Source organism: Ranitomeya variabilis, chromosome 2, assembly GCF_051348905.1.
Source record: "Ranitomeya variabilis isolate aRanVar5 chromosome 2, aRanVar5.hap1, whole genome shotgun sequence".
Classification (NCBI taxonomy): Eukaryota; Metazoa; Chordata; class Amphibia; order Anura; family Dendrobatidae; genus Ranitomeya; species Ranitomeya variabilis.
The window spans coordinates 215,252,224-215,277,604 of record NC_135233.1 but is presented as its reverse complement, the minus strand read 5'-3'; the positions used below and the strand labels follow the sequence as shown (position 1 = coordinate 215,277,604).

Here is a 25,381-nt window from a genome sequence, read left to right as displayed (position 1 = left end):
TATCAGCCCTCCCAATCTATAGCTTACTAACCCTAAGGCCTAAGGCCTCTTTCACATTTCCGTACGGGGGCCATCGCAAACTGTCGACCCGACGTACCGACGGACGTTGTGCACAATTGTGCACAACGTTGGCAGCGGATGCAGTTTTCAGACGCATCCGCTGCCCATTATGAGTTCTGGGGAGGAGGGGGCGGAGTTCTGGCCACGCATGCGCGGTCAGAAATGGCAGATTCGATGGACGAAAAAATCACGACGGGCCGCAAAATCACGACGCATCCGTTGCACGACAGATGCGACGTGTGCCCATTCGTCGCAATCCATTGTCAATAAAAGTGTATGGCAAAAAAACAGATCCTGCGGGCACATTTGCAGGATCCATTTTTTTGCCATATTGACGGATTGCGATGGATGCAAAAAAACGGAAGTGTGAAAGAGGCCTAAGAGGTTACAGGGCCTAGTAAGAAAAGGGGATACAGAGTACTTATCCACCATGTGGGTCCATGATCTTCCCAGCAAGCCATAGAGCAAAAGAGAGGCAGAGCACGTGTCTTGTGCCTTTTATGTCCAGCTAGAAGAGGTGTGTCCAGCCCCAGGTGTGTGGGGATGAGGTCACAAGTCTATTGTCCACTGGCAAAGGTACATTCTGTAAAGCCCCCGTCACACTAAGCGAGGTCGCTAGCGAGATCGCTGCTGAGTCACAAGTTTTGTGACGCAACAGCGACCTCAGTAGCGATCTCGCTATGTTTGACACGTAGCAGCGACCAGGCCCCTGCTGTGAGATCGCTGGTCGTGTCGGGATGGCCTGGACCTTTTTTTGATCGTTGAGGTCCCGCTGGGTAGCACACATCGCTGTGTTTGACACCTTACCAACGACCTCGTTGACTACAACATCACACAGGACGTCCCTCATCGAGTTCTGAATCGTCATAATAGCTGCCATGTGACAGGGTCACAACGATCAACGACATCGTTGTACAGGTTGCTACAGGTCGCCGCATCGCTGCTGCATCGTTGGGAAGATCTCACTGTTTGACATCTCACCAGCGACCACATAGCGACGCAGCAACGATCCCTGACAGGTCGTATCGTTGTCGGGATCGCTTTAGCGTCGCTAAGTGTGACGGGGCCTTAAGTCCTAAATGAAACCTGATATACCAGCTTGAGGAGGGGGCTAATGAGCACATGTGGTGGAATTATATATCACTAAACACATCTCTACGTAAAGATATACATTTTGGAGCACTTCCCTTCTACACCGACAATGCAGAGTATGTGGCAGAGCAGGTATATGAGGCCCCAACATGGCAGGTGCCAAGTGAAGGTTCCATTTATGGCACTCGGGTCATGTGACTGGCATGCGCTCAACTGCCGTTCACTTTTCAACTGTCAACTGCAGCGAGAGGGAGAGAGTTGATCTGAGAGTTTTTTCAAAATGACGTTCAATGGACAAAAAAACGATGAGAAGAAGAAGATGAGATGAGAGAAGAAGAGAAAATGAAGGGGGAAGAGATGAAGAGGAAAGGAGAAGAGAAAGAGAGAAGACAGCCTGGAGGAAGAGAACAAGAAGAGGAGGAGGACTGCATCCAACGCCAGAGAGTTGGGGGATGAGGAGCCTAGAGCAGGTGAGAGGCACATTCACGTCTCACAAGTCTCCTGTGACATATCAAATTAAAGCCTGTACAATTCTGAATGAAATTATGCCTCTTCCATATCTTTATCTTAATTCTAGCCAAAGATATGATAAAAAAAAATGTAAAGGCATACAAGCCCAAAATATAGGCCGATTCAAAATTTTAGAAATCTATAAAAAAAAATCTAATGAAGATAAAAATGTAAAACTTATTATTTTTAATTCACTAAAGTAGCAGTTCAAAAAACACCAGAGAAAACAAATATCGTAAGATGTCAGGTAGAATAAAAAATTCAGATTTGGATCACTTGAAATGGAAATCCCCGTGCTGCTGTTATGTGTAGTGCACCATATGAGGCGCAGTCATATACTATACTAGCATATCACCTGCCGAGAACCTGTTCCCAAACACTCACAGAGTGCTGTCACATTTTTGTTACTTTTTTTAAATGTACATGAAAACCACATTGAAGAATTTAATGGGATGGAGTCTGATCTTCATTAATACGAGAAACTTTTTTGCACATTTCTCAGATTTCAGACATGAACCTTCTGCCTAAAGTTCTGATGGGAAACGGTCACTTTGATCTTGTCCTACTAACAAAGCTACAAAGTCCATGAGGACCATCCGGCCCGGAGATAAAATCCTGGCCCTCACTGCCATGTATGAGCCCGGCTCAGTAATAAGAACACAATGTCAGTAATGTCTACAGATACATGTAGGGACATCTCATACCGGAGGCCTGTAGAAACCTCCTCAGATTGTTATATGGGAACATTTATAATAAATCTAGAACTATCATCATAAGACTGTTGATATTTTGTGTTTGAGGAGTCAAATTCAAAATTGTGTTGAGCGATTTTGGGATAACTGTTAATTTTTTTTTTTTTTTAAATGAATGTGTTACTTATGTTCTTGGTTATATTTGTAGGATGTCAGTTTTTATCACTTTAATCAATATTTTGGAGAAAAAATTATTAGCTATTGAATCATGAAGATATCAGAATTACACTTTTGTATTTTACTTCTGACTGTGCTTCATCCTGAACATCAAAGGAATAGTTCTCTGAAAAATCTAAGCTTATTACTGCCTTCCTCTGCTGTTTTCTTTGAGGTGACTGTAGTAGTCAGACTGTTGGCGAATTATAAATTAGTGTTTTTTTAATAGGGTTAGTCTGAAACCCCAAATTAACTTAAATTAATAAATCTTTAAAAATTACCCGCATTTTTCAGACTATAAGAAGCCCTTTTTTCCCCCAAATTTGGGGGGAAAATTAGAGTGCGTCTTATAGTCAGAATGTACTTACAAGTAGTAAGGTTTCGGGTGATTCTGCAGTGGTCTGACGCTGCAGGGCAATGATCACACTACCTTCCCAGGCTGGTGCGGCAGCATTCGGTGGTGCTTGGTGATGCGGGGGCTCTGCCGACATCTTGTGGAAACCGGAGCCCTCACACTTCCATTGCCTCGATGCTGTGGCCTCTGGGAAAATGGCGGCTGGAGGCGGCACGTGCGCAGATTGAGATCTCGGCACTGAGATCTTGTCTTCCGAGATCTCGTTACCAAGATCTCAATCACCGCACACGCCGCCTCTGGCGGCCATTTTCCCAGAGGCTAGAGCATCGAGGCAATGGAAGTGCGGGGGCTCCGGGCTTTCACAAAAATGTTGGCGGAACCCCCACACCACCGTGCACCGATGAACGTGTAACCCCAGCTGTTGTGAACTCTGTGTTCAGGCTCCCTCTTGTGGTCACTGGTGGTATGGTGTGACTTTTGCTTTGGGCTCCCCCTGGTGGCTTTGTCTGTTATCCTGCTGGTCTCTGGCTATCAGCTGGTTCATTATCCTCTGGGAGGTTCCTATATAGCTCTGTTTTACTTTCACTTGTTGCCGGCTGTCGATGTAATCAGTGCTACTCAGATTCCTTCTGACTACCTTGCTCCCAGTCCATCCAGGACAAGCTAAGTTTTGTTTGCTCATTTTTTGATCAACAGTGTTTATCATGTTTTCTGTTCCAGCTTGCTAAAATGTAATTCCCTCGCTTGCTGGTTGCTCTAGTGGGCTGAGTTTCTCCCCACACACCATTAGTTGGTGTGTGGGTTCTTGAAATCTCAGGATGGATATTTTGTAAGGGTTTTTTATTGATCGCATAGATCCCTGCTCTATTTTTCTGCTTTCTAGTACTAGTGGGCCTCTTTTGCTGAATCTGATTTCATCCCTATGTATGTGCCTTCTTCTTACCTCACCGTTAATATTTGTTGGGGGCTTCTATATCTTTGGGGATTATTTCTCTGGAGGCAAGCGAGGTCTTTCTTTCTCTTTAGGGGTAGCTAGTTCCTCAGGCTGGCTCGAGACGTCTAGTAATTTTTTAGGCACGTTCACCGGCTACCTCTAGTTGTGTTGGATAGGTTCAGATTTGCGATCAGTCCAGTTACCATCTCCCTAGAGCTCGTCCTTAGTTTAATCACTTGCTGGTCTATTTGTGATCCTCAGCCACTAGGGATCATAACAGTACAGCCGGCCAACAAAGTGTTAATTGCATGGCAGAAGCAGGAGAAAAGAAGCCTTGAGAATTTTTTTTTTTTTTGTGTTGTTGCCGTGTGTCTAGCTGCTGTGGCTGGCTTCTCTCCTCCTCTTAATCTTGGTGTGGCTCTGAGTTCAGCTGCTGACATGGATGTCCAGAGCTTGGCTTCCAGTCTGGATCATCTTGCTGCTAGGGTTCAAAGTATTCAGGATTTTGTTGTTCACAGTCCTATGTCAGAGCCTAGAATACCTATTCCGGAGTTGTTTTCTGGAGATAGATCTAGGTTCCTGAATTTCAAGAACAATTGTAAGTTGTATCTTTCTTTGAAATCTCGTTCCTCTGGTGATTCCGTTCAGCAAGTTAAAATTATCATTTTTTTTTGCGGGGTGACCCTCAAGAGTGGGCTTTCGCATTGGCGCCAGGGGATCCTGCATTGCTCAGTGTGGATGCGTTTTTTCTGGCCCTTGGATTGCTCTATGAGGAACCTAATCTTGAGAACCAGGCTGAAAAAGCATTATTGGCCCTCTCACAGAGGTGTACTGCCAGAAATTTCGGAAATGGTCGGTGCTTACTCAGTGGAATGAGTGTGCCCTGGCTGCAAATTTCAGAGAAGGTCTTTCTGAAGCCATTAAGAATGTCATGGTGGGGTTCCCTACGCCTGCAGGTCTGAATGAGTCAATGACTCTGGCCATTCAGATTGATCGGCGTTTGCGGGAGCGCAAACCTGTGCACCATTTGGCGATGTCTTCTGAACAGACACCTGAATTTATGCAATGTGACAGAATTCTGACCAGAAGTGAACGGCAAAATTATAGACGGCAAAATGGCTTGTGCTTTTACTGTGGTGACTCAGCTCATGTTATCTCAGCATGCTCTAAGCGCAAAAAGAAGGTTGATAAATCAGTCACCATTGGTACTTTACAGCCTAAGTTCATTTTGTCTGTTACCCTGATTTGTTCCCTGTCATCTTACCCGGTTAATGCTTTTGTAGATTCAGGTGCTGCCCTGAGTCTGATGGATTGGTCGTTTGCCAGGCGCTGTGGTTTTGATTTGGAGCCTTTGAAATTCCCTATTCCACTAAGGGGAATTGATTCTACACCATTGGCTACGAATAGACCTCAGTACTGGACACAAGTGACCATGTGCATGACTCCTGTTCATCAGGAGGTGATTCGTTTTCTTGTACTGCATAATTTGCATGATGTAGTCGTGTTGGGTCTGCCATGGCTGCAGTCTCATAATCCAGTCCTGGATTGGAAAGCTATGTCTGTGTCAAGTTGGGGTTGTCAGGGAATTCATGGTGACGCTCCTGTGGTGTCAATTGCTTCGTCCACTCCTTCTGAAGTCCCTACGTTTTTGTCAGACTGCCAGGATGTATTTGAGGAGCCCAAACTCAATTCTCTACCTCCTCATAGGGATTGTGATTGTGCTATAGATTTGATTCCAGGTAGTAAGTTTCCTAAGGGACGACTTTTCAATTTATCTGTGCCGGAGCATGCTGCCATGCGGAGTTATATAAAGGAGTCTTTGGAGAAGGGACATATTCGCCCGTCCTCATCCCCTCTTGGTGCAGGATTCTTTTTTGTGGCTAAGAAGGATGGTTCCCTGAGACCTTGTATTGATTATCGCCTTTTGAATAAAATCACGGTCAAATTTCAGTATCCTTTGCCATTGTTAACTGATTTGTTTGCTCGCATTAGGGGGTCTAGTTGGTTCACCAAGATAGATCTTCGTGGTGCGTATAACCTTGTGCGTATAAAACAGGGTGATGAATGGAAAACTGCATTTAATACGCCTGAAGGCCATTTTGAGTACTTGGTGATGCCTTTTGGACTTTCTAATGCTCCTTCAGTCTTTCAGTCCTTTATGCACGACATCTTCCGTGAATATCTGGATAAGTTTATGATTGTGTATCTGGATGATATTCTGTTTTTTTCGGATGATTGGGAGTCTCATGTTAAGCAGGTCAGGATGGTCTTTCAGGTCCTGCGTGACAATGCTTTATTTGTGAAGGGCTCAAAATGTCTTTTTGGAGTCCAGAAGATTTCTTTTTTGGGTTTCATTTTTTCTCCTTCTACTATTGAGATGGACCCAGTCAAGGTTCAGGCTATTCATGACTGGACGCAGCCTACATCTGTTAAGAGTCTTCAGAAGTTCTTGGCTTTTGCTAATTTTTACCGTCGCTTCATAGCTAATTTTTCTGGTGTTGTTAAGCCTTTGACGGATTTGACCAAGAAAGGTTCTGATGTGACTAATTGGTCTTCTGCGGCTGTGGAGGCCTTTCGGGAGCTGAAGCATCGGTTTTCTTCGGCTCCGGTCTTATGTCAGCCAGATGTCTCACTTCCCTTCCAGGTGGAGGTTGATGCTTCCGAGATTGGAGCGGGGGCTGTTTTGTCGCAGAGAAGCTCCGATGGCTCTGTGATGAAGCCATGTGCTTTCTTTTCAAGAAAGTTTTCGCCTGCCGAGCGGAATTATGATGTCGGTAATCGGGAGCTGTTTGCTATGAAGTGGGCATTTGAGGAGTGGCGACATTGGCTCGAGGGAGCTAAGCATCGTGTGGTGGTCTTGACTGATCACAAGAATTTGATTTATCTCGAGTCGGCCAAACGGCTGAATCCCAGACAGGCTCGTTGGTCGTTGTTTTTCTCTCGTTTTGATTTTGTGGTTTCGTACCTGCCTGGTTCGAAGAATGTGAAGGCTGATGCTCTTTCTAGGAGTTTTGTGCCTGACTCTCCTGGAGATTCAGAGCCGGCTGGTATTCTTAGAGAAGGGGTGATTTTGTCTGCCATCTCCCCAGATTTGCGACGTGTGCTGCAAGAGTTTCAGGCGGATAGACCTGATCGCTGTCCACCGGAGAGACTGTTTGTCCCGGATAGATGGACCAACAGAGTCATCTCCGAGGTTCATTCTTCGGTGTTGGCGGGCCATCCTGGAATATCTGATAGGTTCAGATTTGCGATCAGTCCAGTTACCATCTCCCTAGAGCTCGTCCTTAGTTTAATCACTTGCTGGTCTATTTGTGATCCTCAGCCACTAGGGATCATAACACCCAGCCTGGGATGAGATTTCCAGGAGGCCACAGCATCGAGGCAATGGATGTACGGGGCTCCAGGTTTTTACACAATGTCATTAGAGCCCCCGCACTGCCGAGCACCACCAAACCTGCTGCACCAGTCTGGGGGGTCATGTCATCGTCGAACCACTGAACACCTCCTTGACCCCACTCCACCATCGCTGCCGATCCCCCAGGGTAGGCTGAATTCAGTTTGCAAAATTGACTCCCATTTGGCGCATTATTTTTTTTCCCCATTTTCCTTCTGAAAATTTGGGGTGCATCTTATGGTCTGGTGCGTCTTATAGTCTGAAAAATACGGTAATAACTTTTGTAATTAAAGTCATGGTAAAATTTCCTACCATTCACTCTGTCTTGCATCTCATGTTTCAGCTTATATTACCTTCTTCCAATGACGATTTGGTTAAGAATCCCCAGTGCATGATGGGATACTCAAAGGAATCCTCATCTGCTGGCTGAAGCTGCTGTCACTCCCCTTTACGCCTTGAAACAAAGCGTCATTGGAGGGGGAACATCCCAACACTCCCCTCCCTTTGTTTGCTGCCCTGAAACGAAGCATTATCAGTGACTCTCATTTCAGGGCTTGGTCCCTGCTCTATCCCTGTGGTGTCTTCCTTGTGCAGTGTCGACCCGTGTGAAGTCTCCCCCAGTGCAATGAGAGCAGCTTCCGGTCAGCTGTCTGCTTAGATGAATAGTAATAAGCCATCTGCAGAACACTATCACTATGCCCAACAAGGACCAGTGACGTCGCCTGTGGGTACTGCACTATTCCTCCTGCACCCCGGGTATAGTGACAGCGCTTTGCTACCGGCTTATTACTATTCATCCATACGGACAACAGACCGGACACTGCACTCATCGCACAGGGCGTTGGGGGAGACCCTGCACAAGGGAGACACTGCACAAGGGAGACCTCGCAGGGACCACCCCTGAAACGATTCTCACAGTTGAAAAAAGATTCAATGTAGGAGTATTTTACTGTATTGACATATATTCACCGTAGAACACCATGCGAAAATAGATTAAAATTTAATTTTTAATTACTTAATTTAAAAATTATTTATTTATAAAGTGCAAAAAATAGCACACAACCGCCACCACAGCATCATAGACACTTGTAAAGATACCATAGGGAGGAGCCAATCCCTAATGAAAAGTGAACCACCCTACCTGACAGTGGAGGTTAGCACCCTATTACCTGCACAATAGCACCACTGCTCGTCGATGGCTCACCCTGCTGGCCCTATAGGCCCTACGTGGAACAGCCGTGGCGCCATTGCACAAGTAATATGGTGCCAACCTTCGCTATCAGGTAAGGTGATTCAGTTTTTCAGTAGGGATAGGCATCTCCCCATGGTATCTTTACAAATGTCTATATGATGGTTAGTGTTGAGCGATACCGTCCGATACTTGAAAGTATCGGTATCGGAAAGTATCGGCCGATACCGGCAAAATATCGGATCCAATCCGATACCGATACCCGATACCAATACAAGTCAATGGGACTCAGGTATCGGACGGTATTCCTGATGGTTCCCAGGGTCTGAAGGAGAGGAAACTCTCCTTCAGGCCCTGGGAACCATATAAATGTGTAAAATAAAGAATTAAAATAAAAAATATCGCTATACTCACCTGTCCGACGCAGCCGGGACCTCGGCGATTGTAAGCGGCAGCGTTGTTTCTTTAAAATTCGCGCTTTTACTTGCTTACGTGAATTCCCGGCTTCTGATTGGTCAGGGCGGCCATGTTGCCGGGACTCGGACCAATCACAGCAAGCCGTGACGAAATTACGTCACGGCTTGCTGTGATTGGTCCGCGTCCCGGCAATATGGCGCCGTGACCAATCACAAGCCGTGACGTCACGGGAGGCTGGACACGCGCGCTTTTCAAAATAAGCGCGTGTCCAGCCTCCCGTGACGTCACGGCTTGTGATTGGTTAATGGCGGCCATGTTCCTGGGACGCGGACCAATCACAGCAAGCCGTGACGTAATTTCGTCACGGCTTGCTGTGATTGGTCCGCATCCCGGCAATATGGCGCCGTGACCAATCACAAGCCGTGACGTCACGGGAGGCTGGACACGCGCGCTTTTCAAAATAAGCGCGTGTCCAGCCTCCCGTGACGTCACGGCTTGTGATTGGTTAATGGCGGCCATGTTCCTGGGACGCGGACCAATCACAGCAAGCCGTGACGTAATTTCGTCACGGCTTGCTGTGATTGGTCCGCGTCCCGGCAACATGGCCGCCCTGACCAATCAGAAGCCGGGAATTCACGTAAGCAAGTAAAAGCGCGAATTTTAAACAAACAACGCTGCCGGTTCCTTCGCTGAGGTCCCGGCTGCGTCGGAGAGGTGAGTATAGCGATTTTTTTTATTTTAATTCTTTCTTTTACACCTTTTTACATTAATGTTGTTTCGATACCGATATCCGATATTACAAAAATATCGGATCTCGGTATCGGAAATTCCGATACAGCAAGTATCGGCCGATACCCGATACTTGCAGCATCGGAATGCTCAACACTAATGATGGTGTTGTGTGTTATTTTTTGCACATTATAAATAATTTTTAAATTAAGTAGAAATTTTTGCAAATTTAATAAAAAAGAAAAACTGACCCATCACATGGTCATAAGTATTCAGACCCTTTGCTCAGTATTGAGTAGAAGCACCCTTTTGAGCTAGTAAAGCCATGAGTCTTCTTGTGGATGATGCAACAAGTTTTTTCACACCTGGATTTGGGGATCCTCTGCCATTCTTCCTTGCAGACCCTCTCCAGTTCTGTCAGGTTGGATGGTGAACGTTGGTGGACGGCCATTTTCCGTTCTCTCCAGAGATGCTCAATTGGCTTTAGGTCAGGGCTCCGGCTAAGCCAGTCAAGAATGGTCACAGAGTTCAGAGGTGTATCTAGGTTTTGGGCACCCGGGGCAAGAATTCAGTTTGGCGCCCCCCACCCTCGCCCAAGGAGATATGTGATTTGCACACTTAGTCATGTACCCACAAGCTCCTCTCCCAAATGCTCTCAATGTTCAGTGAAAAAATGAGAGCAGTAGGAAGAGAAGCTTGTTGTCACAGGACCATAAGTATGAAAGTCACACATGAGTGAAGTGTCCATGTGATGGCTACTGGAATGTGCAGAGCTGAATCCTGACATCGCAGGCTTCTGAGTTCTCACAACTAATGCACTGCACACTTTTATGATTCTCCCTTGCCTGTGGACAGTCAAGTCATGTCAGCACAAGCATGCGATTTGTATACTTCTGAACACATTCCAAATAGACGTGCCTCACTCAGTTCATTTTCATTGAGTAAGTCCACACATATCTAGTCAGCGTGACCGCATGTATGTAAATCGCCAGCACAAGAGAATCCTGACAGAGTGCAGTGCACACTGTGAGAATTCAGAAGTCTGCAGTCACATAGAATGACTGCAGACTCATTACAAACCTGTACATGCCCTTTAATGCTCCTAACAAATAAAAACATGAGAATTAGATAGCATCACAAATAACATTTACATCTAGATACTTAATAGATGACGTCTCTGGAGTCGTTCTCCTTTTTTTCTTCATCTTGTCCAGACCTCATGATGAGTTTTGTCATCCACAGCCGTCTCTGCAGACTTCTATTTTCTCCGCTCTTTTGCAGAAAATCTCGACATGATGCCCTTAAAGATAGAAGTGTCATTATAATGCTCCTGAATAAAAAATTGCCCCTCACTATATTGTCTGCACAAAATATGACCCCCACATTGTCCCTCTTATGGTACATGCTCTTTACACTGACCTCTCCTTTCTGTACCGGCCCCCTCTTCACACTGTCCTCTCATACTGTGTCCCCCCTATAGGGCCCAGTATTTATTCTGTACTCTCTCATCACACTCCCTCCTTGGTATACTGTCCCCTCCTGGCTGTGCCCTTACTGTCCCTCCATGCTACGCCCCCACTACTCAGTTTTATTCTGTGCCCACTCACTTATCTCCCCCATACTGTCTCCTCACACTATTCCCCTCCTTCCTCATACTGTCTCGTCTCACATCCCCCCTGTAAACCATACTGTCTCCTCATATATTTACCCCCTCATTTTCTATACTGCCTGCTCACCTGACTCCCCATACTGTGTCCGCACACATCCCATCACCCTCACTCCCTGTACTCTGTCCAAATAAATTTTTCACATCACTACTCATACTGTGTCCGCATATATTCCCCGTTCGCTCCCCATAATGTCTGCACCCATCCCCCCCATATTTCCTCATGTATGCCCCCATTCCCCCATACATGCCCCCCATTCCCCAGTACTGTTTCCTCCTACATGCCCTCATTACCTCATACGGTTTCCTCGTATATGCTCCCCATTCCCCCATACTGTTTCCTCATACATGCCCTCATTCCCCTGTACTGTTTCCTCATACATGCCCTCATTCCCCGTACTGTTTCCACATACATGCCCCCATATTCCCCCTTACTGTTTCCTCATACATGCCCCCATCTCCCCTTTGCTCTTCATTTTGTGTCCTCAAATCTCCCCCACACATTAAATTGCCCCATCCCCACTACAAATCTTCCCACATACATTAAATCGCCCCCTTCCCACTACAAATCTCCCCACACACAATAAATAACCCCATCCCCACTCAAATTCTCCTCACACATAATAAAGCCCCTCATCCCCACACCATTTCTCCCCACATATACTAAAGCTCCCATCCCCACTCAAATTCTCTCCACACATAATAAAGCACCCCATCCCGACTCCAATTCTCCCCACACATAATCGCCCCCCCGTGCACTTTAATCTTCGGTGTCTTCAGCTCCACTGGAGCACTTACCACCAGTGTTCACCTCTGCAGTCTGCAGCGTAGGCAAGTGACGTCAGCTGCACATTATCTGCTCACGCTGCTGGCGTCGCTCTGACCCAGCAGTCAGAGCCTCAATTGTACTCGATTATGTAGGATATGAGTAAAATTGATCCCTGGGAGCCGGCGAGCTGCAGCTTCTCTGTGCTGGCTGTCAGCTTGACAGTCGGCACAGAGAACAGCTGACTCTCAGTCCGGGGAGCAGCAGAATGCAGCCACCGTGGAGACATGGCGGACCACTGCATTAGGCGGCCCGACTGCGCCCCCCTGCTGGCTGTGCCCGTGACACATGCCCCGGCTGCCCCCCAGATACACTTCTTACAGAGTTGTTCTGAAGCCACTCCTTTGTTATTTTAGCTGTGTGCTTAGGGTTGAACCTTCGGCCAAGTCTGAGGTCCAGAACACTCTGGAAGAGGTTTTCATCCAGGATATCTCTGTACTTGGCCGCATTCATATTTCCTTCATTGACAGCCAGTCATTCTGTCCCTGCAGCTGAAAAACACCCCCATAGCATGGTGCTGCCACCACCATGTTTCAATGTTAGGATTGTATTAGGCAGGTGATGAGCAGTGTCTGGTTTTCTCCACACATACCGCTTAGAATAATCACCAAAAAGGTATATCTTCATCTCATCAGAGTATAGCAGTAAGGTAAACATATAGGTATCAAATATTCAGAAAAATGGCTCCCAACGCATTTCCCTTGGCTCTGTTTGACATTCACTTTTGAATACAACAGAGATGAGTTGCCATTTCTGGATATTAATATTTCAAAAACACCGGATGGTGACATCACTACGAAAATTTACAGAAAACCCACTGCTACAAACACCCTTCTTAGATGGGACAGCCACCATCCTGTCCCACTAAAGAAGGGCATCCCAAAGGGACAATACATGAGGGTACGCCGCAACTGTTCATCTGAGGATGATTTTCAGGAGCAGGCAACGGACCTACGAAAACGGTTTTTGAATAAGGGTTACCCTGATGGGATTCTGCGGAAGGCTTATAGGGACACGAGGGAACTCAGTAGAACCCAATTGCTAAATCCAATTCAGCGAAAAGATGAAACAGGTATAAGCTGTTTTATTACGACTTATAACTCTGGAACACATCAGGTTAGATCCATTCTAAAAAAACACTGGCCCATTTTACAGATGGATGTGGACGTTGGAGAGTTGGTGGGATCTTATCCTCGGATCACCTATCAAAAGGGTAGATCTATAGGGGATAGAGTGGTGCACAGCCACTATTTGCCTCCAAAAAGAGAAACGTGGCTCACCAGCAATATCAAGGGTTGCTACAAATGTAGCGGATGTGTGGGATGCCTCGTAATTGCCACAGGACAATCCTTTAGGAGTAATGTGCCTAAGCAGGAATATAAAATACAACATTTTATCAATTGTTGCTCCAAGGGAGTAATCTACAAAGCCACTTGCCCTTGCGGCTTAGAATATGTGGGCAAAACAACACGGGAACTCAGGAGACGTGTAGGTGAAAACCTGAGGGATATTGCCCTCAAGAGAGACACGCCTCTAGCGAGACACATGGCTAGTGATCACAACAGGGAGACTTCCGATTTGCGCTTTTTGGGAATTGATAAGATAGAGGCAACAAAAAGAGGTGGCAACTGGGACAGGAGGATCTTACAATGCGAGACGAAATGGATTTTTCTTCTTAAAACACAACAACCATTGGGCTTTAATGAGACCCTTACTTTTAGTTGCTTCATATGAAGGGTCATTGGAGGGTCAGCCATCGTGGAATGGGGGCGCCATTTACGCTTCCCCCTAGGGTGCCAACCTCCATTGTCAGGTAGGGCAAAGAATAGAATAAGTGCTCAAGGTATGCATTGATATGTATCCCCTGATCTGCGGAAGCCACCTCTCCTTTTATTTCCTCTTTTCATAATATAAAAAACCCTTTTTTTCTTTTCCAGCACTTAGATAGTTAATGCTAGGACAGGGATATATAGGGCCCCTAGGGTCAGTCGTCGTGGAGTTGGGGGCGCCTTTCTCGTTTCTATCCTAGGGTGCCAACCCCCACTGTTTAGGTAGGGATTTGATAGATCAAAATAGGTTCAGATACTCTAGAAATCAGTTAGATCTCCCATTCCCACCATCTCTCCTATGTCCAATCCTCTGTCATATACATACATAGGTGTAGCGCCCCCACTGCCGCAGGGCCGAGGGGTACCCGGTACCGGGCCTCTGAGTCTCTGCTCTGGAATTGTCACGGTGGCTAGACCCGGTTCGTGACCCTGCTGAGGGGCGTACAATGAAGGTGGAGGGGATGGTGATGATGTTGTGGTGGTGCGGTGCAGGTTAAATAACGAGGACACCAGGTTGCAGTCTCTTTACCTCTTTACTGAAGGCTTCTGAGTCCTCAATCCGGAATACGGTTAACGGGGCTGCGCAAGTCCGGCCGGTCCGATGGCACCTCCAGTGTTCCCTTTGCAGGTAGAAATCTGTTCCTACCTTCCTGCGCTTGTGTTGTGGTCCTCCCCTGCTGTGCTTACGGGATAGTACCCCACAACTGTTGTGTCTGTTTCTCGTGTTCCCTCACAACTCGATTCTGATGTTCTCCCTCTACGTCCCCCTGATCTTATGGTTAGGACGCACCCGTATGACGGGAGGCTCGGAGCTCTTCCGGGACTCTTTCGTCGCCCCACTCCTGTTGTTACCCCCCTGTGTCTTCCTGGGTCTGGGTGGGACAGCCCGCCTGTAACTGACTGCCCTGCCGTAGGTTTGAAGTTTGGCTTGGAGCTCTATACTTCCTCGGCGTTCCGGCCACCGGTTATGCGCCTCAATAGGATGTTGCCTCGTCTTACAGCACGACTCCTACTGGTATTCTCCTTGTTGCGTTGATCTCGTTTCTCACTCAGCACAATAAATCTCGCTTCTTATCCTTTCTTGGGGTACCGCCGCTATATCGTGCAGGCGCGGTCCCGTAACGTTCTCTCTGTTCGCTAGGCCTCTGTCAGGATCCCACCCCTGACAGGGACCCCTCTGGATCTTCCCCTACAACACCCTCTGCCACAAGGTGTTGCCTGGTTCCAACCCAGCCAGCTTTCTGTCTAACTTCCTGCCTAACCCCCAGTTTTACCAGACTGTGAGGAGTGGCCTAATAAATAGAACCCTTAGCTCCCCCTGGAGGCCAGACTGTGAAATGTATTGGTGTCTGTGATACCTGGTCAGATGAACTCCTTCAGTGCCATCAGACGTACCATAGCCCCCCTTAGTGGTGGAGCTACAGTACTGCAACGACCAGGACTCTGGGGCGCTGCATATGTATTTGTGACACGTACTAGATTTGATTCTTTACTTTACAGAGACCTGAAAGTCGCGGCATCATGTTGTCTGTTTGCTGTCCGAAGCCATGAGACTACCAATGCTCTTAGATTAATGTCCTCCTTTATGATTGTAAGTAGTAGGACTTTATATTTTATGTTTCTCCTTCCCCCTTACATGGGTTAATAAATGGTAGGCTAAATGAACCTGCTACCCTGGGGTTAAATATTAATAAAGGTTGGTTGTATTGCCTTTTAAAAAAATCTCTAAATAATTACTCTGGGCGATATGTAAAGCATGCGCTGCAAAACTTTTTAATTACACCGGAGTTTCATCATAATACTCATATGCTTGACAGTCAATTATACCTGCGTGTCAGTTTGTATTCTATTTTGATGCGTACCAGAGGCAATGGCAGAATGAACATCACGTGACTACCAGTAAACAGGAAGCTATGTCAGCGCTTCACTGATGCGCTCCACATAGGGACGCAGCGGTAGTGACGTATGCGTGTCACCAATGAGCTCCACAAAGGGGCGCACCGGATATGACGTCTCGCCTCTCCATCTGGCGCCCTATTTAAGATCATCACAAGAACACGCGGTAAGGCCCGCTTCCTCATGCTAGAGGAGTTACGAATACCGCGCACCTATTCCCCGTAGCATTATGAAAGGCTTGTCTCCCTTGATGAACAGAGCCAAGGGAAACGCGTCGGGAGCCATTTTTCTGGGGATGTTTTGATCAGGGTCCTGAATTAGTCCGAAGGAACGGGGTATTGTATGAATGTTCACAAAAGCCTCCCCCGGGATTCACGGATTTTCTGAACCCTATGAATACTTCTTGAAAACAGCAACGCTGGGTGAGATCGTTCTGCTACATATTAGAGATAACTAAATCTATGAAACAAGGTGTTTATGTGGCCTTTGGGCTATAAGGTGTGGATTTGGCCTTCGGGCTTATGTGGTGGTGCACAATTTTGAAGCTATTGTGACATACATCTACCTTTTATAAACATAAGGATGAATGACCTTGGGGAGATCAAAACATCCAACACCGCGGAGACACCATCACGTGTTTCTCAACGCAGTGATCTAGAACACTGCCCCCATCCCTAAAGGGAAATATGCAAATGCATGTAGAAAAGCCGCGGAGACACCATCACGTGTTTCTCAACGCAAGCAATGAATAGCCAGGTCTTTCACCGGGAAGGAACAACCACGGGAAGGGCAGCATCCAATAAAGGAAAACCACCTATGCCAAAACATGGTATCCATCCACAGACAGCTGTTTCGGGGTATTTGCCACTCATCAGTGTGGAGTAGGAAACTGGCTATTAGGAGCAGTGCCTAGTGAAAAGACTATAAACATAAGGATGAATGACCTCGGGGAGATCAAAACATCCAACACCGCGGAGACACCATCACGTGTTTCTCAACGCAGTGATCCAGAACACTGCCCCCATCCCTGCGTTGAGAAACACGTGATGGTGTCTCCGCGGTGTTGGATGTTTTGATCTCCCCGAGGTCATTCATCCTTATGTTTATAGTCTTTTCACTAGGCACTGCTCCTAATAGCCAGTTTCCTACTCCACACTGATGAGGGGCAAATACCCCGAAACAGCTGTCTGTGGATGGATACCATGTTTTGGCATAGGTGGTTTTCCTTTATTGGATGCTGCCCTTCCCATGGTTGTTCCTTCCCGGTGAAAGACCTGGCTATTCATTGCTTGCCTTGAGAAACACGTGATGGTGTCTCCGCGGCTTTTCTACATGCATTTGCATATTTCCCTTTAGGGATGGGGCAGTGTTCTGGATCACTGCGTTGAGAAACACGTGATGGTGTCTCCGCGGTGTTGGATGTTTTGATCTCCCCGAGGTCATTCATCCTTATGTTTATAGTCTTTTCACTAGGCACTGCTCCTAATAGCCAGTTTCCTACTCCACACTGATGAGTAGCAAATACCCCGAAACAGCTGTCTGTGGATGGATACCATGTTTTGGCATAGGTGGTTTTCCTTTATTGGATGCTGCCCTACCCATGGTTGTTCCTTCCCGGTGAAAGACCTGGCTATTCATTGCTTGCGTTGAGAAACACGTGATGGTGTCTCCGCAGCTTTTCTACATACATCTACCTTTTGTCCTCCTATTCTAAAAGGAGGGTGTTTGTTTGGAATTTTAAATGGTGTCATTTGATTTTGGTGTATTATTGTTTCTCATTTTTTCTTTTCTCAGACCGGCTGGGTTTATATACCCTACGGTATTTTGGTGGGATCTATTAAAGGTTAATTTTTAAATATTTGATACCTATATGTTTACCTTGCTGCTATACACTGTTTTTTGATCGGTAAATAATTGAGTTTGGTACTTCATCTGATCAGACCATAGAATCTTATTTCTCATAGTCTGGGAGTCCTTCGTGTGTTTTTTAGTAAACTCTATGCGGGCTTTCATATGTCTTGAACTGAGGAGAGGCTTCCGTTGGGCCACTCTGGCATAAAGGCCCGACTGGTGGAGGGCTGCAGTGATAGTTGACTGTGGAACTTTCTCCCATCTCCCTACTGCATCTGTGGAACTCAGCCACAATGATCTTGGGATTCTTCTTTACCTCTCTCACCAAGGCTCTTTTCCCACGATTGCTCAGTTTGGTTAGATGGCCAGGTCTAGGAAGACGTCTGGTGGTCCCAAACTACTTCCATTTAAGGATTATGGAGGCCACTGTGCTCTTAGGAACCTTGAGTACTTCAGAAATTCTGTTGTAACCTTGGCCAGATGTGTGCCTTGCCACAATTCTGTCTCTGAGCTCCTTGCCCAGTTCCTTTGATCTCATGATTCTCATTTATTCTGACATGCACTGTGAGCTGTGAGGTCTTATATAGACAGGTGTGTGGCTTTCCAAATCAAGTCCTATCAGTTTAATTAAACACAGCTGGACTCCAATGAAAGAGTAGAACCATCTCAAGAGGATCACAAGGAAATGGACAGCATGTGACTTAAATATGAGTGTCTGAGCAAAGGGTCTGAATACTTAAGACCATGTGATATTTCAGTTTTTCTTTTTTATTAAATTTGCAAAAATTTCTACATTTTTTTTCAGTCAGGATGGGGTGCAGTGTACATTAATGAGAGAAAAAGAATGAACTTTTTTGAATTTATCAAATGGCTGCAATGAAACAGTGAAAAATGTAAAGGGGTCTGAATACCTTCCGTGCCCACTGTAAGTTATACTATCTACAATAGGTTCTTAAAAATTATTTAATATTTTTTCTTGGATTGACATTACTGGAGGACATTGTTTGCAGATATTTAGGTTATCCGCTTGAACTCTTTTCTGAATACTTATTTGAGACAGACATACTTTGTAGTTACCAAGGATGGACTCACCAGTCTGAGTATCTTTCATCTTTCCACCTCCAATCATAGTTCTCATGCAGCAGAGGTTCCATAAGTGAAATCACCGGGGCCCATCAGCTGATGAACTCTGGTGAACTTTTTCACCGCACCTCAGTGCTACACCCTCCTGTCAGTGTGTCGCCGGCTGCTGGGTAGAGCAGTCACATTAGTGACTGCACTCAAAGTCATCAGGATTGTTGTGGGCCATTATGGTTAATCTCTTTACTTCGGGCAGGTGAAGAATATTGCTGTTTATTATTTTAATTCATTTGCAGGGGACATTGACTTCAGTGGACTTGGCGTAAGTACGGTTTAATTTAGAGTCAATAAAAGGGTCTGTGTCATTATTTCAAATAAAGGACTTTATTCTGGGTGTGTGTGGTTTTTTTTTATACAATATGACTTTGGTGTTAGTAATGGGGGAGTCTTCTAGATGCCTCTCCATTACTAACCACTAGGCTTGATGTCACCGGACCATACAAAGGTGAGTTCAGCCCCACAAATATGAACCCCACTTGCCACCACACCAGGACAAGTGGAAAGAGGCGGGCAAAGCGCCAGAATTGGGGCATCTAATAGATGTACCATTTCTGGGCAGCTGCAGGCTGCTTTTTTTTAGGCTGGGGTGGCTAATATCCATGGCCCCTTACCAGCCTGAGAATACCATCCCCAAACTGTCTGCTTTAGCAGGGCTGGTTGTCAAAAATGGGGGGACCCCATGCCATTTTTAAAAATTATTTATTTAAATAATTTTTAAAAGACAGCGTGGGGACCACTCTGTTCTTGATAACCAGCCTTGCTAACGCTGACAGCTGAGGGTTGCAGCCTCAGCTATTCATTTTGCCTGGCTGGTTATCAAAAATACAGGGGGAACCCACGCAGGTTTTTTACTGAATACTCTCATCCGCTGCCTCCTGCTCTCATTGTTGTACTCAGCAGGAGTAGTCTAATAGGAGCAATAGTCCCATCAGCCTGTGCTAGTGACCGGTGGAAAACGTTATACCTCTGTTCACAGCTGCGGGCTCAAACTCACATTTGACAATGTGGGAACCGTGACTCTCTGACTAGCAGTAATGATTTTATCACCGATCAGAAATTGTGTTTGCAGCGCTGTCATGCACATAACATTGTGGCAAACACTGGATGTTCGCCCCCCCCATTCAAGTGAATGGGGTCCAGGTTCGGATTCGGGTCCGGGTTCTGTTCTAGAACCTGAACCCGAACCTTTTTTTTTAACTGTTCAGCCGAACCTGCTGGACCTGAACATCCAGTGGTCCGCCTATCTCTAATGCTGACTGCTGAGGGTTGCAGCCTGCAGCTGTTTTCCCTGGCTGGTTATCAAAAATACAGGGTGACCCATACCAATTTTTTTTTTTTTCAACCCCTTTCTGACATTGGACATACTATCCCGTCGAGGTGGGGTGGGCCCGTATGACCACTGATGGGATATTACGTCCAGCGTGATCGGCCGCGCTCTCGGGGGGAGCGTGGCCGATCGCGGCCGGGTGTCAGCTGCCTATCGTAGCTGACATCCGGCACTATGTGCCAGGAGCGGTCACGGACCGCCCCCGGCACATTATCCCCCGACACACCGTGATCAAACATGATCCCGGTGTGCCGGCGGTATAGAGAAGCATCGCACAGGGAGGGGGCTCCCTGCGGGCTTCCCTGAGACCCCCGGAGCAACGCGATGTGATCGCGTTGCTGTGAGGGTCTCTTACCTCCTCCTTGCAGGCCCGGATCCAAGATGGCCGCGGCATCCGGGTCCTGCAGGGAGGTGGCTTCACTGCGCCTGCTCAGAGCAGGCGCCGGGAAGCATAGAAAAAGTGCACGTCAGATCGGTGATCTGACACCGTGCACAGCAAAGTGTCAGATCACCGATCTTACACTATAACATGATGCCCCCCCGGGGGCAATGTTATAGTGTAAAAAAAAAATATTCCAATGTGTAAAAAAAATTTTTTAAAAATTCCCCCCCCCCAAAAAATATATTGTTTCTATAAATACATTTCTTAATCTAAATAAAAAAACAAACAATAAAAGTACACATATTTAGTATCGCCGCGTCCGTAACGACCCCACCTATAAAACTATATCACTAGTTAACCCCTTCAGTGAACACCGTAAAAAAAAAAAAAACGAGGCAAAAAACAACGCTTTATTCTCATACCGCCAAACAAAAAGTGGAATAACACGCGATCAAAAAGACGAATATAAATAACCATGGTACCTCTGAAAACGACATCTTGTGCCGCAAAAAACGAGCCACCATGCAGCATCATCAGCAAAAAAATAAAAAAGTTATAGTCCTCAGAATAAAGCGATGCAAAAATAATTATTTTTTGTATAAAATAGTTTTTATCGTATAAAAGCGCCAAAACATAAAAAAAATGATACAAATGAGGTATTGCTGTAATCGTACTGACCCAAAGAATAAAAGTACTTTATCAATTTTACCAAATGCGGAACGGTATAAATGCCTCCCCCAAAAGAAATTCATGAATAGCTGGTTTTTGGTCATTCTGCCTCACAAAAATCGGAATAAAAAGCGATCAAAAAATGTCACGTGCCCGAAAATGTTACCAATAAAAACGTCAACTCGTCCCGCAAAAAACAAGACCTCACATGACTCTGTGGACTCAAATATGGAAAAATTATAGCTCTCAAAATGTGGTAATGCAAAAAATATTTTTTGCAATAAAAAGCGTATTTCAGTGTGTGACGGCTGCCAATTATTAAAATCCACTAAAAAAACACTATAAAAGTAAATCAAACCCCCCTTCATCACCCCCTTAGTTAGGGAAAAATTAAAAAATTAAAAAAATGTATTTATTTCCATTTTCCCATTAGGGTTAGGGCTTGGGTTAGGGTTAGGGCTAGGGTTAGGGTTAGGGCTAGGGTTAGGGCTAGGGTTAGGGCTAGGGTTAGGGTTAGGGCTAGGGTTAGGGCTAGGGTTAGGGCTAGGGTTAGGGTTAGGGTTGGGGCTAGGGTTAAGGCTACAGTTAGGGTTGGGGCTAAAGTTAGGGTTAGGGTTGGGGCTAAAGTTAGGGTTAGGGTTGGGGCTAAAGTTAGGGTTAGGGTTTGGATTACATTTACGGTTGGGAATAGGGTTGGGATTAGGACTAGGGGTGTGTCTGGGATAGAGGTGTGGTTAGGGTTACCGTTGGGATTAGGGTTAGGGATGTGTTTGGATTAGGGTTTCAGTTATAATTGGGGGATTTCCACTGTTTAGGCACGTCAGGGGCTCTCTAAACGCGACATGGCGTCCGATCTCAATTCCAGCCAATTCTGCGTTGAAAAAGTAAAACAGTGCTCCCTCCTTTCCGTGCTCTCTTGTGTGCCCAAACAGGGGTTTTCCCCAACATATGAGGTATCAGCGTACTCAGGACAAATTGGACAACAACTTTGGGGTCCAATTTCTCCTGTTACCCTCGGGAAAATACAAAACTGGGGGCTAAAAAATAATTTTTGTGGGAAAAAATGTTTGTTTTATTTTTACGGCTGTGCATTATAAACTTCTGTGAAGCCCTTGGTGGGTCAAAGTGCTCACCACACCTCTAGATAAGTTTCTTAGGGGGTCTACTTTCCAAAATGGTGTCACTTGTGGGGGGTTTCAATGTTTAGGCACATCAGGGGCTCTCCAAACGCAACATGGCATCCCATCTCAATTCCTGTCAATTTTGCATTGAAAAGTCAAACGGCGCTCCTTCCCTTCCGAGCTCTCCCATGCGCCCAAACAGTGGTTTACCCCCACATATGTGGTATCAGCGTACTCAGGACAAATTGTACAACAACTTTTGGGGTCCAATTTCTTCTCTTACCCTTGGGAAAATAAAAAATTGGGGCCGAAAAGATAATTTTTGTGAAAAACTATGATTTTTTATTTTTACGGTTCTGCATTATAAACTTCTGTGAAGCACTTGGTGGGTCAAAGTGCTCACCACACCTCTAGATAAGTTCCTTAGGGGGTCTACTTTCCAAAATGGTGTCACTTGTGGGGGGTTTCAATGTTTAGGCACATCAGTGGCTCTCCAAACGCAACATGGCGTCCCATCTGAATTCCAGTCAATTTTGCATTGAAAAGTCAAATGGAGCTCCTTCGCTTCCGAGCTCTGTCATGCGCCCAAACAGAGGTTTACCCCCACATATGGGGTATCGGCGTACTCACGATAAATTGTACAACAACTTTTGGGGTCCATTTTCTCATGTTACCCTTGGTAAAATAAAACAAATTGGAGCTGAAGGATATTGTTTGTGAAAAAAAGTTAAATGTTCATTTTTATTTAAACATTCCAAAAATTCCTGTGAAACACCTGAAGGGTTAATTAACTTCTTGAATGTGGTTTTGAGCACCTTGAAGGGTGCAGTTTTTAGAATGGTGTCACACTTGGGTATTTTCTATCATATAGACCCCTCAAAATGACTTTAAATGAGATATGGTCCCTAAAAAAAAATGGTGTTGTAAAAATGAGAAATTGCTGGTCAACTTTTAACCCTTATAACTCCCTAACAAAAAAAATGTTGGTTCCAAAATTGTGCTGATGTAAAGTAGACATGTGGGAAATGTTACTTATTAAGTATTTTGTGTGACATATCTCTGTGATTTAATTGCGAAAAATACAAAGTTGGAAAATTGCGAAATTTTCAAAATTTTCACCAAATTTCCATTTTTTTTCACAAATAAACGCAGGTAATATCAAAGAAATTTTACCACTATTATGAAGTACAATATGTCATGAGAAAACAATGTCAGAATCACTGGGATCCATTGAAGCGTTCCAGAGTTATAACCTCATAAAGGGACACTGGTCAGAATTGTAAAAATTGGCCCGGTCATTAACGTGCAAACCACCCTTGGGGGTGAAGGGGTTAATCCATTTATAGCGCATTTGATGGGTCAATTGATGCCACATTTCCTGGTGTCTGCCCCAATTTGAGCTGTTTTGGTAGCTTTTTGGGCCCACCTGAAGGTGTTGTCAATGCATTTGGTTTTACCTCCCAGGATGTTCATCGAACATAGCAGAACTAAACCTTAAAAGGTTCGCTCATCTCTACTCAATTCCTCAGAAATCTCCTTTGACAATGGCTTGATACATTACCACAATCATGTTGTGAAGATCAGACTTTGATAGAGCTTTATATAAAACAGGTCGCCAACTCACATCTGATTGTCAGATTGTCATCCCATTGATAGAAAACACCAAACTGTAATTTCACCATCTAATGATCTGCTCATCGTAAAGGTTCACATGCTTTTGCCACTCATAGACATGTGATATTGGATCATTTTCCTTATTTAAAAATGACAAAGTCCTAATAATTTGAGTCATTTGTTTTATTTGGTTCTTTATCTACTTTTAGGACTTTTGTGAAAATTTGATGTAGTTTATGTAGAATTTACGTACACATATGAAAAATTCAGAAGGGTTCACAAACTTACAAGCATCACTGTATAACAGCCATGTTATACTTTTCATATACATATATATGCTCCTCCTCAGGTAAAGGCGATGTCTGCTCCTCTCTAGAGACTTTTCAAACAATCTCTACTTGAATTTCTTACCAATAATCTAATATTATATTTCTTATTTTATTCCTTTAGGATCCTGCACCACAATAACATCTCTATCTAATACCCAACTTTCCATCAATGGGTTCAAGTTCCATCAGGTGCTGGGTGAGGGGTAGCTATGGCCAAGTAAGTATTAAACCTGGTAGATGCCAGCAATGGCAGGAGTTGAACTCTGAGCTCTGCTGTTAACCATTTAAATGCTACTGTAAATTTAAACGAAGCCGCGACCAGTGTCCGCACTCACTGGATCCCATTGGTCCTCCACAGTACAATCACGAGAATTTCATGGATTACCATGGCAGTGAGGCTTGCTGAAGGCTGCCGTCACTGCCATCTTTGGTATCGCTGTGATTCTAGTGAACTGGAGAGTTATGTTTCCACACAACAAACACCGTAAAATAAAATCCAAAAGAACAAAGGAGGAATTACATTTTTTTTCCCACAATTTCATCTCATTTGGATTTTTTTTCATATTTTTTCAGTCCATTGTAGGTAAAATGAACGGCCTCATTCACCAACTACAAACCAAGTGAAAAACAAGCCCTCGTACCGCTATGTTAATGAACAATAAAAAGTTATGGCTCTTGAACTGTTCCTTAAGGGTATAAATAACAATAGATTTTTTTCACCTTTCACTTCCATGATGCTTATTTTCCTGGGTTTTCCTCAGGTGGTGCTGGCATCTGTCCGTGGCCAAAATATCTACAAGGTCATTAAGATCTTTGAGAAGCAGGACAATGCCAAAGCCCTACGGTGAGAGAGGCGGATACTCCTGGCGGCCAGAGACTGCCATTCCTCAGCCATTTGGATGCCGCTCTGGAGTCTCATGTACAGAGAAGTCTCCTTATTCCAGTCATCTCCTCCATAAAGAACATGTAGTCCATGTATTCAGGGGTAATATCTATATATTGTGCTTTATTCCCAGAGCCAAGTCTATTTCATCATGGAGTATTTGTCTGGGGGCAGCCTTGAGTCACTTATTGAGATGAGCGGCAAATGAAACATAATAGCAACACGATGAGTATCTAATACTGAAACAAACTGGAAAATAT

The 25,381-nt window shown here is 45.2% G+C and overlaps 1 long non-coding RNA gene across 1 annotated transcript; it reads left to right on the top strand.

The window, feature by feature from the left end:
• The first annotated feature begins 1,410 nt into the window (after positions 1-1,410).
• LOC143809255 (uncharacterized) lies at positions 1,411-25,102 on the top strand. Its single transcript, XR_013222177.1, has 3 exons — positions 1,411-1,622; positions 24,360-24,455; positions 25,000-25,102. It is a non-coding gene; the product is annotated as an uncharacterized LOC143809255 (long non-coding RNA).
• Positions 25,103-25,381: the final 279 nt, after the last annotated feature.